Source organism: Cyprinus carpio, chromosome B17, assembly GCF_018340385.1.
Source record: "Cyprinus carpio isolate SPL01 chromosome B17, ASM1834038v1, whole genome shotgun sequence".
Classification (NCBI taxonomy): domain Eukaryota; kingdom Metazoa; phylum Chordata; class Actinopteri; order Cypriniformes; family Cyprinidae; genus Cyprinus; species Cyprinus carpio.
Window position 1 is genome coordinate 2,507,495 of NC_056613.1, and position 14,181 is coordinate 2,521,675.

The 14,181-nt window shown below is 35.1% G+C and overlaps 1 pseudogene; it reads right to left on the minus strand.

The window, feature by feature from the left end:
* Nucleotides 1-783: 783 nt before the first annotated feature.
* LOC122140231 overlaps nucleotides 784-14,181 on the minus strand; it is a 28,938-nt pseudogene continuing 15,540 nt past the window's right edge.

Sequence of the window (14,181 nt, forward strand, 5' to 3'; positions counted from 1 at the left end):
AAAAAAAATGGTTATCTTACAACTGGTACACAAAATTAATAGAAAAAAATATTATTAAATCTTTAAAGTGTGTCATGTATCTGACTTTTTTTTTGTACTAATAATCAGATATTTATCATTCAATAATCATATGATTTTTTGCTTTTGTCCACAGTTACAATTAAGCTTTATTTGAATATTAATTTATAAATGGTTAAATACTAATAAGATGGATAATCATTATACATTACTAATTAAATCCTTTACATATGTAAATACTTAATAGTAACTCATTTTTCCTTTGAGTTTTACTGGCTTTGTGATTTTCCGTTCATATCAAGATTTTTATTTTAATTATTTTTGAAATAAATCATTTTTCTATTGTATTTCCAGTGAAAAGCCACTGACACTAAAATTATGACGGCAACACATGTATCATTTTGATTAAACCATGGCATTAAAGTAGCAGTCTGTTCAACTGTGTATGTCTGAAGATTCCTAGGTTACATCATATTCTTGCAATCGATGCTCGGCCAATTTGTGTAACGACATTTTCAGAGAGACTTCATCACCTCTGTTCCCCAGCAACCCTGTGTTTGTATGCTTAGGCCGCCAGTGTAACGAAGTGTAACATTTCCTTCTGCCAGTGAGTAAGAAGTGTACGTGTTTACACCCGGTACCGGTCACAGTCCCGCCCTGAGACAATCTGGTGACATGCACTTAAATCTCTGATGCGTTCCATCGCCACTGTAAGCACAGGACAACAGGTCCCTCATTATGTTCTCAGACAAGCTCTACATGATCTCATACAGGATGATCCACACCATTGCGCCCCACCCCGGCGCTGGCAGTGCCCCAGGACGTGCAGGTTTTGTGTCTCTTTGGATCGCTGGAGCTGTTTGGTGTGTCGCCGTCATAACTGGACGGAATCTCCCTCCAAGTCCGCTGCGCCACCGAAATATAGCGCTTGCGAGAGCCACGCCAGGCGAGGAAACACGAAGCTGCACAACAGAAAGAGGCCTCGCTGAGGGACACCCGCAAGAATACTCTTCTAGAAGCTTAGAGTCAGCATGATATGAAAATCATCTAAATATTGTTTCTTTGAATTATCATAATGGTGCTGAATAGCAAAGTTAACCAGTCATGCTTTACTCCAAAATCAGAAGGACAAAAAAAAAAAAATAATGCAATAAGATTATGACATGACTTGTAGGCACTGTGTCAAGAAAGAGCTGTAACTACATACTGCTTATTTAAAAATGTTAAGTGTTATGCATTTATTTTTCTGAATACACACAGATATATAGCTGTAATTACATACTGCATTTTTAAATAATTTTTGCATATAGAAAATAAACTTTTTTAAGAAAACTATACACAATTTTTTATTTTGAATTGTGGCATTATATATAGATATATATATATATATATATATATATATTATATATATATATATATATATATATATATTATATATATATATATACATATATATATATATTTACCACAGTACAGACTAAAAGTTTGGAAACATTACTATTATTAATGTTTTGGAAAGAAGTCTCTTCTGCTCATTCAAGGCTGCATTTATTTTATCAAAAATACATTAAAAACAGTATATTGTGAAATATTATTACAACTTAAAATAATAGTTTTCTATTTGAATATACTTTTTAAAAAATAATTTATTCCTGTGATGCAAAGCTGAATTTTCAGCATCATTACTCCAGCCTTCAGTGTCACATGTAACATCCAGTCTATCACATGATCATTTAGAAATCATTCTAATATTCTGATTTATTATGAGTGTTGGAAACAGTTCTGCTGTCTAATATATTTGATGAATAAAAGGTTAAAAAGAACTGCATTTATTCAAAATTTAAAAAAAAAAATTCTAATAATATATATTCTAATAATATATTTTCTTTACTATCACTTTTTATCAATTTAACCACATCCTTGCTGAATAAAAAGTATTGATTCTATTTAAAAAAAAGAAAGAAAAAAAATTACTGACCCCAAATTACTGACCAGTAGTGTATATTGTTATTACAAAATATTTATATTTTAAAAACATAGCTTTTTTTTTTTACTTTTTATTCATCCAAGTATCCTAAAAAAGTATCACATGTTCTGAAAAAATATTAAGCAGCAGAACTGTTTTCCAACTTTGATAATGAATCATCATATTAGAATGACTTTTCTAAAAGGATCATGTGATAATGATCCTAAAAAATTCAGCTTTGCATCACAGAAATAAATGATCATTTAAAGTATAATAAATTTAAAAACAATTATTTTAAATTGTAATAATATATCACAATATTACATTTTTTTTCTGTATTTTTAATCAAATAAATGCAGGCTTGATGAGCAGAAGAAACTTCTTTCAAAAACATTAAAAATAGTAATGTTTACAAACTTTTGGTCTGTTCTGTACTGTATTATATATATATATATTTATATATATATATATATATATATATATATATATATATATATATATATATATATATATATATATATATATATATATATATATGATATATACACACAGTACAGAACAGACCAAAAGTTATTTTGTGTATACACATATTTAGCTGTAATTACAAACTGCATATATAAAATACATTATATACAAACATATACATATTAAAAAATGCTAAAGTTTATATAAGTTAACTACATCGTGCATAAATATGTATATTTAAACAACTATATACAATTTGATTTAAGAAAAAAAAACAGTACTATATATGCATGTATTAGGATGAATTTTTCTTTAATATAATAATTTTGCATTAAAAAAATAATTTATAATATGCTAATTAAATATGCATTGCATATACTAATGCAAAATCACTCTTACAGTAACATGTTAAAGAGAGAATACTTTCACTTTTCTTTTTCTGGGTTACAAAACCAGTAGAGTTTGTCCAGACACTTATGTCTGTATTTTTCACAACAGATCTTACGCCATCTGTGATGTCTGAAGAGCCATAAGCAGTATGAAAGGCCTGTATCTGTGCTGTACTTACAGAGAAAGCCTTTAAAGTCCTCCGGGCAGCCGTGGTCGGGCCAGTCTGTGTACTGCGGTGCCAGCCGGTTCTCTCCTGTCCGTCAGCGGTGTTTTGATCTTCCGGCACCGTTGTGGCGTAGCAACCCAGAGTCCGTGCGGAAGACGCGGGTGATCTTAAACTCCCGTATGCTAACAGTGTTGTGACAGAGCCCATAGGGCCCATAGCGGAAACTCTTTCACTGACCCCCTTCCTGTAGGACCGTTACCCAACGCAAGCCGGTCCGATGAAATGCAAAGACTTATACATCAGATTAAAGAGAGTCCACTGTATATAACACCCACCCAGATCCTCAGATTGTGTTGATTTTCCACCGTCCCTCACGCTGTAACCCATTGCGATGATGGAGACTCCTTGTTCCTCAAACCATCTGCCAGAAGTCGTGGCAGGTGCTGGAGAGCGGACCCTGAGTACGCGATGGTAACTCCACTCTTTACCTCTGACGCTGTAACCTGATATCAACAGAGGCAGCAGAAACACAATCTGAAAGAAGTTTAATCTGTACTGAAAACAGCACAAACATAAGCTGCAATCAGCCATTTTTGTTGTTTCAAGCACTTTAAGACTTTGAAGTTCATGCATAAAAAATCAATTATGTGCAATTGAGCAAGCCTGAATGAAACCTAAATCAGAAAAACAAAAACAAACATATATCCTATCTATTTATATTTACTACATATTTACTTCTATGAACTATTATATGCCTGAATTTCCATAATATTTTGCATGCTTCTTTAGGATCCCCTAAGGCACATGTGGCTTACCTAATTACGTGAAATTCAACAGTTTTAATTAGAAGTCTATTCTGAAAAGTTATGCAAATTTTTTGTCAGATCTCTATGATAAATATTTGTTTAACTTTTAAATATTTATTATTTTATATATTTTATAATTATATTATTATATTATATTAGTATCATTATTTTCACTTTTGCTTTATTATGTTCTAGTTCAATGTATTTTAATAATAATAATAATAATAATATAATAATAATAATAATTTTTAATAGATTATCTCATTTTATTTCTCCCAAATAATTAAATAAGTATTTAAATTACATTACATTACATTACATTACATTATATATTATTTTTTATATTCTAGTTTTAACGGTTAAAAATCATAACAAATTTATAAAGGACTATAACAACTACTATCAATAAAACTACATTATACTACGTTTTTAGGGCATAATCCATACATAAATTATAATAATATAATTATTATTATTATAAACGTTATTAATAATTAATAAATCAATGATTAGTTATTATTATTATTATTATAAACTTGACAAGATTACTTGTATTCTAAGATTACGGATTTGTATCTGCACGTGTGAGTTTTGGGGCAGAATATTAATAATATTCTTATTAATAATAATACTAATAATGTAATATAATACATACCATAATATTTCCTGATTATAAAAGGTCTTATATAACAGCAGGGTTTTCAGCACTTCTGAGTCTCTCCTTAATACTAAATATTAATACAAAGATCTGAAGAATCAATGGATATTGTAAGGTAGTCTACAGCTCACCCTGATGTTGTGAGGCGTTTGATGTAGCCCGTGTTTTGTTCTCCTTTGGTGGGCACCAGCTCCACACTCGTGTCCGTCCGTAGGGGCAGGACGCTCCTTGGGAGCGGTTCCTGTCGGCTGGTTCGTCGGGCATCAGAGCGATGCTGCACTCACAGGTTGGGCCGCTTGCTTGGGCACCTGCTCGTACTCGGTGAACACCATCCCCTGCTCCATGCGCTGCTCCAGTATCTTACACTGCAGGAGACACACAGACCGTGAGGCTCTGCTCATACAGAACCCCTACAGCACGACTAACAGTGATGCAGATGTGTTTGAGTAAAATTCACGGCTATGTCTCAATATCTCTCCACCTAAAGTGTCAAATAAGTTTTGTAGTTGCTGCACCTCATTAATGGCAATCGGCCCTCAACAGAGCTGCTGCTTGATGATGATCATTAAACTAATGTTTTACATCATAGTTTTTGATAGATTGATTGATTAATAATAAAAACTCTATACATTAGGGGTGTAACGGTACATCAAATATGACGGTTCGGCACATACCTCGTTTTAACGTTATTGTTTCGTAAGCAGGGTGAATATTCTTAGTGATACAATCTATCTCACTTATGCTTTAACACTATATGGAGCCGCTACATTGTTAGTGTACAATTAAAAACTTAACCCAAACTTAAATCGAATTACTATTTATTTTTAAATATAATAAATAAAAACCCAACCCAACTCAACTCAACAAAAAAAAAAGCAGTAAAAGTATGCAAACATGTCCATTGCACAAAATGCAGTTTTAAATTAAAACTTATAAAGGCTAAGATTTTTCTATTTGTTCACATATATATCAGTTACACGTGGCTGTCATAACATGTTTCAACAGATTTATTTAAAACATACTAAATATAAGAATAATCATCGTCCTAATATTCGGAATGCTCAATTCTCTATGACTTGATTTCTCTAGTGAACTAAACGATCATAATCAGAATAATGTTTTACACATTAATTAAACTTTAAATGTTTTCATTAATGTGTACACACCACACACGACACGAACACTACAACACACATATATAAATATAAACTATATATATACGCTTTGTGTATTTTTGCTGCGACTTCACTATAAAGTTTTAATTATTAATTACAAATCACAACATTTACAAAATAACGATTAATAATAGCTATTTATAAATGACTCATCCCTTAAAAATTGTATTAAAATGAGAAGATTATTAATATCAAACTTGTGCAGATTCAAGCTCACCACCATCAACCATTTAAATAAATAAATAATAAATAAATAAATAATGATATATATATATATATATATATATATATATATATATATATATTATATATTTTAAATTAAATTTTAAATATATATATATATATATATTATATATATATATTTTTTTTTTTTTTTTTTAAAAACTCAGTCGACCACTAACTACCATTTCACCACCAGTAGTCAAAGTGACGCGTACTCACCCGCTCTCTTTTAGACGTGTTCTCCGGTCCGTCCTTCCGCTTCATCGTGCTAGAGGCATTTGGACAGGCAGACCATTGAGAGCCGCCATCTTCAAGGAGGCCCACCTTCTTGACCCGGAGCGTCTTTCTTCATACCCTTCATCCAGCGCAAGTGATCGGAGAGAGCGAGAGACAGAGAGAGAAACAGAGTCTGAGGATCGGCGTCTGAGAGACTCAGTGGAGAAGAGCAGCAGAATGCAGCCGTTCGGGTCTGACGGCCTGTTGAGCAGCATTCTTCACATCACACAGATACAGTCAAGTGTTCAGCCTCACCCAAGCGTACAAAAACCTCCTCGACGTGCAGCAGCGAAAAAAAAAATAAAAGCCACACCAGCTAGATGATGAGCAAACAAGAATCAGTTTGCATTTCCTTTTAACAACCGAGCCGGAACTGTTCCTTTCTATATCTGTGAATGAGTTATTATAGAAACTTATTAATACAAGAGCAGCATGGACATTCTGCTAAACATCTTTTTTTTATGCTCCACAAGTAAATTACTGAAATCTTATTTTGAGGTTATTTTAAATAAAGAACTAAGTGCGTTGAGAACACAGTGCATTACATATTAATATAAATAACTGGGGAGAAACAAACTTTGATTTAATGCATTAATACCAAAACTCAAATTACTACAGACCCGGACAGGGTGACAGGAATCAGTGTTATTTAAATAATAGCATAATTATTGATATTTAATAATACTATAATTAATATTTTCATTTTAAAGTTAGTATATTTTTGTGTTCTTGTCATATGTTTAGATATATTTGTATATATTAGGGGTGTAACGATACACGTATTCATATTGAACCATTCGGAACGAGGCTTTCAGTTCGGTACGCATTACAAACCAAATGATTTGTTGGACTAATCCTATTACATTTGGAAAATAAAAGAGCTTAAAGTGAGTTAAAATATATAATGTTCTCAACAAAGCATCTCAAACGAACTAACAGCAATGTTTAGTCTAGTTTGAGTCGACTAAAGTCATAATACTTTAGTCTGACTAAATCTACAGTAAATGTAGTCGGCTAAAACATAATGGGTTTAGTTACAGTGCATTTATTGAGCATTTCTCTAAACTTTCCAATCTCATTATATAGGTATGATATTATGGTTTTATCACGATAGACACTGATTTAACTGCTGTGACACACAACATGCCTTTATGTTAAGTTATTGAAATTAAGTTTTAAAAAAAGTGGTCATAATACAGTATAACAGGTTTTTTCTTATAACAAAAATAACTGAACAATTAAATACAATAAAGCAATACAAAAATATATTTAAAGTTAAAAATTTTACACCGATTAAAGTGCAAAAGAACTTTAAAGACCCATAGGTATCACTTTACAATAAGACCTCATTATGTTAACCTTAGTTAATGCATTAACATTCACAATGAGCAATAGCTAACATTCGCTACAGAAGGTACTAATCTTTGTTAAAAGTCTTAGCTCATGATAGCTCATTAAATAACACAGTTGCAACTTTCGATTTTAACAATGTGTTATTAAATATTGGAATACCTAAGATTAATGAATGTTCAGAAGAACTTTTCGTGGCAGTTTAATGAAGCCCCTAATGTAAGTGTTAATGATCAATAAAGAAATCAAAACACTTTCAAACAATATCTAGGACATGTTATAGTCCAGATTAAAATAGAAAAAAAAATATGGAAATATATAAATATTATTTTATATTATTTAAATGTTTAGAAAGTAGCAGATGCTTTTATTTATGGGGTTTCCTCAGGGTAATGCGGCTGCAGTTTCTGCAGTTTAACGCGCCATCTGCTGTCATAGAGAGTGAATGTGCTTTTTCATTCAGCGCGTCTCTCGATGTTCCTCCATGCTTGCTTCCGTGCATGCTTGCTTGTTTTACATCAGAGTTCACCACGGGTCCTTAAAAGCAGCATAGAAACGATGTTGTTGCATTTTGACCAGTTGATGGTAAAGGAAGTATTCTTAAAAATGCAATTCAAATTCTGAATAATTTGTAATATATAATTATTCTCGGTATTTGGAAGTGCCCACGATAACAATATCGTGTATATTCATTACCGCGATATATCGCATTACCGAATACCGGCACAAGTCTACTACAGGGCATAAGAGAAATATTAAGGGAATAAATTGAAACAGTTAGCTATATACAGTTATCAGCATGTGTTGAAGTAAATCCGTCTCTTGTTGTCTCTGAGAAAATGTGGCATCAGATGCCGAAAGCTCCGTCATTCTGTTTTTAGTTTCACTTTCTGCAGTGAACTGGCCGGAGATAAGGCGCTCCTGCATCATCGCTCTTAGCGCCAAAAGTTTTGCATGTTGCTGGGTATTAGTGATATCCATTGGCTTATTATGGTTTAAAACAGAAATATTTCCAACATTGCTATGTGTCACATATCCAATTACACCCCACCCCCCTTCTGAAGCTGGTTAATGGTCACATGACATACATGTATCTAGATAAAACATTTAAACTTTTTTTTATTATAAAAATGCTGAATATATATTACTTTTGTTACAATTCTACTGTTAAATAAATAATTTTAGAATTTATTTAATAAAATATTTATTAGAATAATTTATTTTACACTACCGATCACAATATTCATGTCTAACATTTTGTCTTATAATTTTTTCAGTATTTTTTCATGGTTCTGATTCAATTCTGATCTTTAAGAGAAGCATTATTAATATTTTTAAATTAGCTTTATTTTGACTTTGTAGCTGGACTTAAAAGTGCAGTCCAAAATATAAAAATAATAATAATAATTATTATTTTTAAATATTTATAAAAAAATACTGAATACATACTGTATTACTTTTGCAAATTACAATTCTACGGTCTAATATAAAATAATTTTATAATTATATTTTTATTTAATAAAAAAAAGTATTTATATTAATGTAATTTTACACCTTACAATAATATTTCTGTCTTTATATTTTAAAGCGTTCAAACTCTGAAGCTTTTAACATTATGTGAATGTGCAAATACACCTAAACCTATTGTATGTTCCATTCCCAAATGCACATCTAACTGATTCTGATTCAGTTCTGATTTTCAGGTGAACTTGCGCTGGTGAAGACCATCGATGTTCCTTCTGGCGGGTGGCGCGTCGAGAGCGGGTCTCTTAAAGGCATCTTTCTTCTGTCTCAAGCGCCCCTGTCGCTCAGATGGCCCTCTGATACCGAGGGGCACCATGTAATCAGAGCTCCTGCGCCCGGAAATGCGGCAGCTTACCCCATGTCCTCTGGTTTTGCGGATGATGGGATGGGGCTGTGAGTGCAGCCAGAGAGGCCCGTCAGGACCGTCTCCATGCATGGCTGAAGGGATAAGCGGGCAGATCTCGAGGGGCGCGTCCCATGGCGTCATGTGATGCTTCGGGGCGCCACTGCATCCTGAGACTGGGGTGTGTGTCGGCCGCTGTAGTCTTCGAACTCCTCCTCCTGCATGCTATGCACCAGCATCGTGGCGTCGGACAGAGATTTTTGTGGCCGTAGATGACATCCTCCTTGATGACAGCATCCTCGAGGCCGTAACCTCCAGGACGGCGTTAATGTCGAACCTGCCGGATGCTGTGGCGGCATCGCCTGGGCAACAGGGACGGGGTTTCAGCCGAAGATGCGGATGCCTGGATAGTTGATGCAGAAATGTCAATAAATAAAAAATTAAATCAATAAACGTTCTTAAAAATTGTTTATAATACATAATTACTTAATTATAAGCATTCTTATTTATATATATTAGATATGTGTGCAGAAAGAAAGCAAAAACAGGCAATATGTTGTCCTAAAAGCGTAACGTCTCTTAAGTATCTTCTTGCTTATTGAACTGTTGTAAAAATAAATATTACAATTGTGATCATGGTTATTTTGGAGAACAGCTCTTTCGATGTGCAATTGATTAACTACATGCAATGATATAAATGTACCATATCTAGAATTTTGTGATCATTCTAAATGCACTTTATTAGACTGAATCTTTGAGTAAAAAGGATCAATTGAATCCTGATTTGTTTGGCATCTCAAGCCCGGTTTGAATCGATTTTCTCGACTGCGGTTAATCGTTACATCCTACCCTGCACCGAAGGACACATCAACATCGAAGCGACTCACCTTCCTCTCCTTCAGCCTCATGTTCTCGCCGGGGCGTATGACAGGCGGTGATCTCGATAGGTTAGCGGCTTGTGCATGTGAGGCCGCGGTCATGATAGGCGGTTGCATCACTTCCTGCAGCGAGTCGCCCGCGGGCGAGCTGTCCTCCTGGAAGGTCTGCACCAGTGATGGGCCCGGCGGCGTGATCAGATCGGTTGTTGCTGCTGCTGGCCGTAGAGATGGCCGGGACAGGTCCGGTGCTGTTGGCGGGTCGAGGGGTGAGGGGTAGGGATCTGGCGGTGACCAATAAACCTGATTCCTGATGATGTTGGTAGGAGGATATTCCTGCGCCTGCTGGAACTGGGCGTTGGTGAGGCTTCGGGGGCTGGCTGAAGCCCGCGGCCAGGTCGAATCTCGGTGGGATAGGAGTGCAGGGGAGGGCTGTGGAAGCTGTAGTTGAGGTGGAAGGGGTACTGGCCCTGGGTGCTGTGCTTTCCATGGATCTCCGGCTTTCTGTGCACTGGCGGGTCCGGTCGGCTGTAAGCGTCTGAGTTGCCGATGTTGAGGTTCCTCATGGAGTGGCTCTGGAAGCTCCGCCCGCGGATCATCCGAGGTTCTTCTGCCTCATGGTGGTCCTACGTAATCAGGCGTGGTAGCGGTCCAGGCCGGCGGGATCAGGAAGCGCTGTGCGGTGGGAAGGCCGCGTGGTCCGGGCAGCATGAGGTCACTTCCTGTGATGCTGGGGTTGGGCGACATGGCGAGGGCTGCAGGTAGCGGGTGTGCTGCGGGTTGTTGAGGGAGCTGGTGCTCTGAAGCTGTAAGCTGCCGTTACCGGATCCTTAGCGTTTATACTTTCGTCTTGGAGCGGTCCAGACTGGTCTGGGAATGGTAGTAGAAACCATTCTGGTTGTTGATGTAAAGATTATCCATAGAGAATTCAAGAGAGCTGCGTCAGTTCTTGTTTATTATTTTTGTCGTTTATATTATCTACACTTTCTTTTTTCCAGTACAAAATATCTAAACTTTTCTTTTAAATCAGGATACACTAACGGCTCGAAGCAAAATCACAGTCGTTACAAGTCAAAAATCATTATTGGTGGTCGCGCCTGAAACATCAGAAAGGCCGATATATCGGCCCGATATTTCATTTTTCAAATATCGATTATCGGCCGATAGGACCTGTTGGGCCGGGGTGTTAGGGCGGGGACCTTGATTTGCGATGGCTGGCTGCAAGGCGACAGCTCCTGAACACCTGAGTCTCACATTCTCCATCTTTTTGCGCCGTCGTCATTAACAGTTCTGTCTATCACGGATGAAGTCTATCTAATAATCCCGATAGAACTGTTAAACAATTAAAAATGTAGCCAACAAAGAAGTATTATAACAATGCGTTTATATTATTGCAATAGAAGAAGCCAGAACATCATAATACTTTCTGGTTTGCCTATCAGCATTTCAACAAAATATGCATTTACATAATTTAAACTAATCTAATGAAAATTTAATTTCACACACCTTGCAAACTTTGTATGAAATCCAGCTGTGAGATCCTGTGAAGTGTGCATGTGACCTGTATGATCGTTGTGTTCTCTGCGTGACTTTAATATGATTCATAGAAAAGCACACAAACCTCCCAGAATACTGTAGTGCTCTGTTGGTTACAGTTTACTTCCTTTTTAATTATAATTTGTATTAAATATTTATTTATTTGTGGAAAATACCATCTAAAGTATAAGTATGTTTATTTTTTATACAAATTTATTTTTTAATCCATTTTCAAATTATTTAACATTTCTTAAATATGAATTAAAATAAATACAATTATAAACTTGACTTTACATCGGCCAAGATGCTCGGCATCGGCTGTCAAAAAACCCCAATATCGATTCAGACCCACTAATCATTATGATGCAAAAATATTGTAAAGTGTAATATTTATAGGCTTTTGATTTACTGACTAAAAATGTATCTTAAGAAATTTAAATATCGAAAAATATAATAAAATTCCATAGGTTATTTTTCACAAAAAAAATTATTTTCACTCACACTGTCTATATTTTAAGCTTAAATATTTATTAAAAGAGATTGCAGTATTTGATGTACGTTTTAATTTAAATTTTACCTTTATTATTATAAGATTTATTTAATGAATAATATGAATTGGTTACATCCCAAAATAATAAAATATAAATACAAGAATGATTTTCTCATTATATTTGTCTTCTTTTGTCCCAGGACCAATTGCATTAAACTTATTTTTTTTTGTAAATCAGCTGAAAATAAAGGTTAAAGTCTGTATAATCTATAACGTGTATTTTTTTTTTAAAATGAAATATGTGTACGGTATTAAATAAGACGAACGAAGAAACATGACTTTTTTGAAATTTTGTCTGTGGGTTTCAAGGTACAGAAGTAGATAATCACTCTTAAAGTCAAGATAGTAATGACATTGTTACCATTGGAGGGGACAACTAAGATAAGTTAAGTTATTTTTGTGTGATTTAAAAAGTTTAGATATTGATATTTAAAGGTTTCTAAAAAGGTTGCTGAAGTAAGTTGTCTCTAAAACCCACACCTTGAAATATTTTTTTTGTCTCACAAAATTCTGTCATTTTGTTTTTATCTTGATTTAAGAATGGTTTAATGCCAAAATCACTTAAGACATTTGTTTTGTCAGTAAGAATGACCATAAAATGAAAAAAAAAACCAGATGGAGTATCCCCCGTTTGCGAAGGCGTGTGAGATGGTTCTAGTGTGGTGTTAAAATCGGTTGGTGGGGAGGAATCATGTAAGTAGTGTGTTGCTGTTATCATAAAGTATTTGAAACAAAATGACTGTTGAACCTATTAACTCTGTAAAATTAAATTCGGAGGGGGCCAGTCATGTTTTCTCTGCGGTTTGTGTCGTGGCTTTGCAAGTCCAAGAATAAAAAACAGGCAACAACAAACAGATACATTACATTGATGAAAACTTAATAACATAAGTGATTTTGTTGATTTAAGACCGGGAGAGGTGCGTTGCACTTTAGACTTGTGTGGTGCTGAGTGATGTCAAAGTTTGCAAAACCCAACCACATTAGAAGAGAAAAACAACCCATGGAGGTTGGTGTGGGTGGGAGGTTTCAAAAGGATAGATAGCGAAGGGTAGGGGAAAAAAGGGGAGGGAGGGGGGGGGGGGGGTGGATGGAAGGGGGGAAGGGGGGGGGGGTGCGGGGGAGAAAGGAGGGGCGGGGGACCTTGTAAAGCATTTAAAATGGTTCAGTGTAATGTTGGTTTGGTTTAAAATGCTTTTTGGGGCAATGATGTTTGTTTATTGCTTTATTCATGAAAATTTATTAGGATTTCCCATTTTAGTAAGGATGCTTTTTCTTTGTCCTATTTTTATTTGTCATTTTGCCCTCGCTGGCTGTTCTTCTTTTTGTTTGCCCTTAATAAGTGTTGTGAGAGCTAGTTTAGGGTGTCAGAGAGCAAGTACAAGTCACACGTAAAGTAAGCACATCACAAAAAAACAACGATGAGGTGAGTTGATCACGCAGAGCCGATCAAACGTCCAGAAACGTTCCCACTCGATACAAGCTCCATTTAGCAAAACTGTTGTTTGGTGTTCTGTATGACGTCATGAATAACTGGTATAATGTCTGACCAAGAGGGAAATCTCTAGGGTCGCCGAGAGCGGTCTTCAGTTGTCTCTATCAGACTAACATGAGTGTTTTGTTTTACACAGGAAGCTGACACTTTGCAGTATTTTGGCTCCTCTGTAATAACCCAATTTTAAAACCATTTTCTGTTTTGTATAGTCATTGAAACAACTGTATAAATGCTCTGACCAGAGACATTCTCGTCGAGGACCGGCGCCTCACTGTGTCACAGGAGCTGGCTGCGTTATTTGTCTGTAATAAAATTATAAAACAAAACAACAACTGTGAAATAAACCAGAAAGATAATGAAGTCAATGTT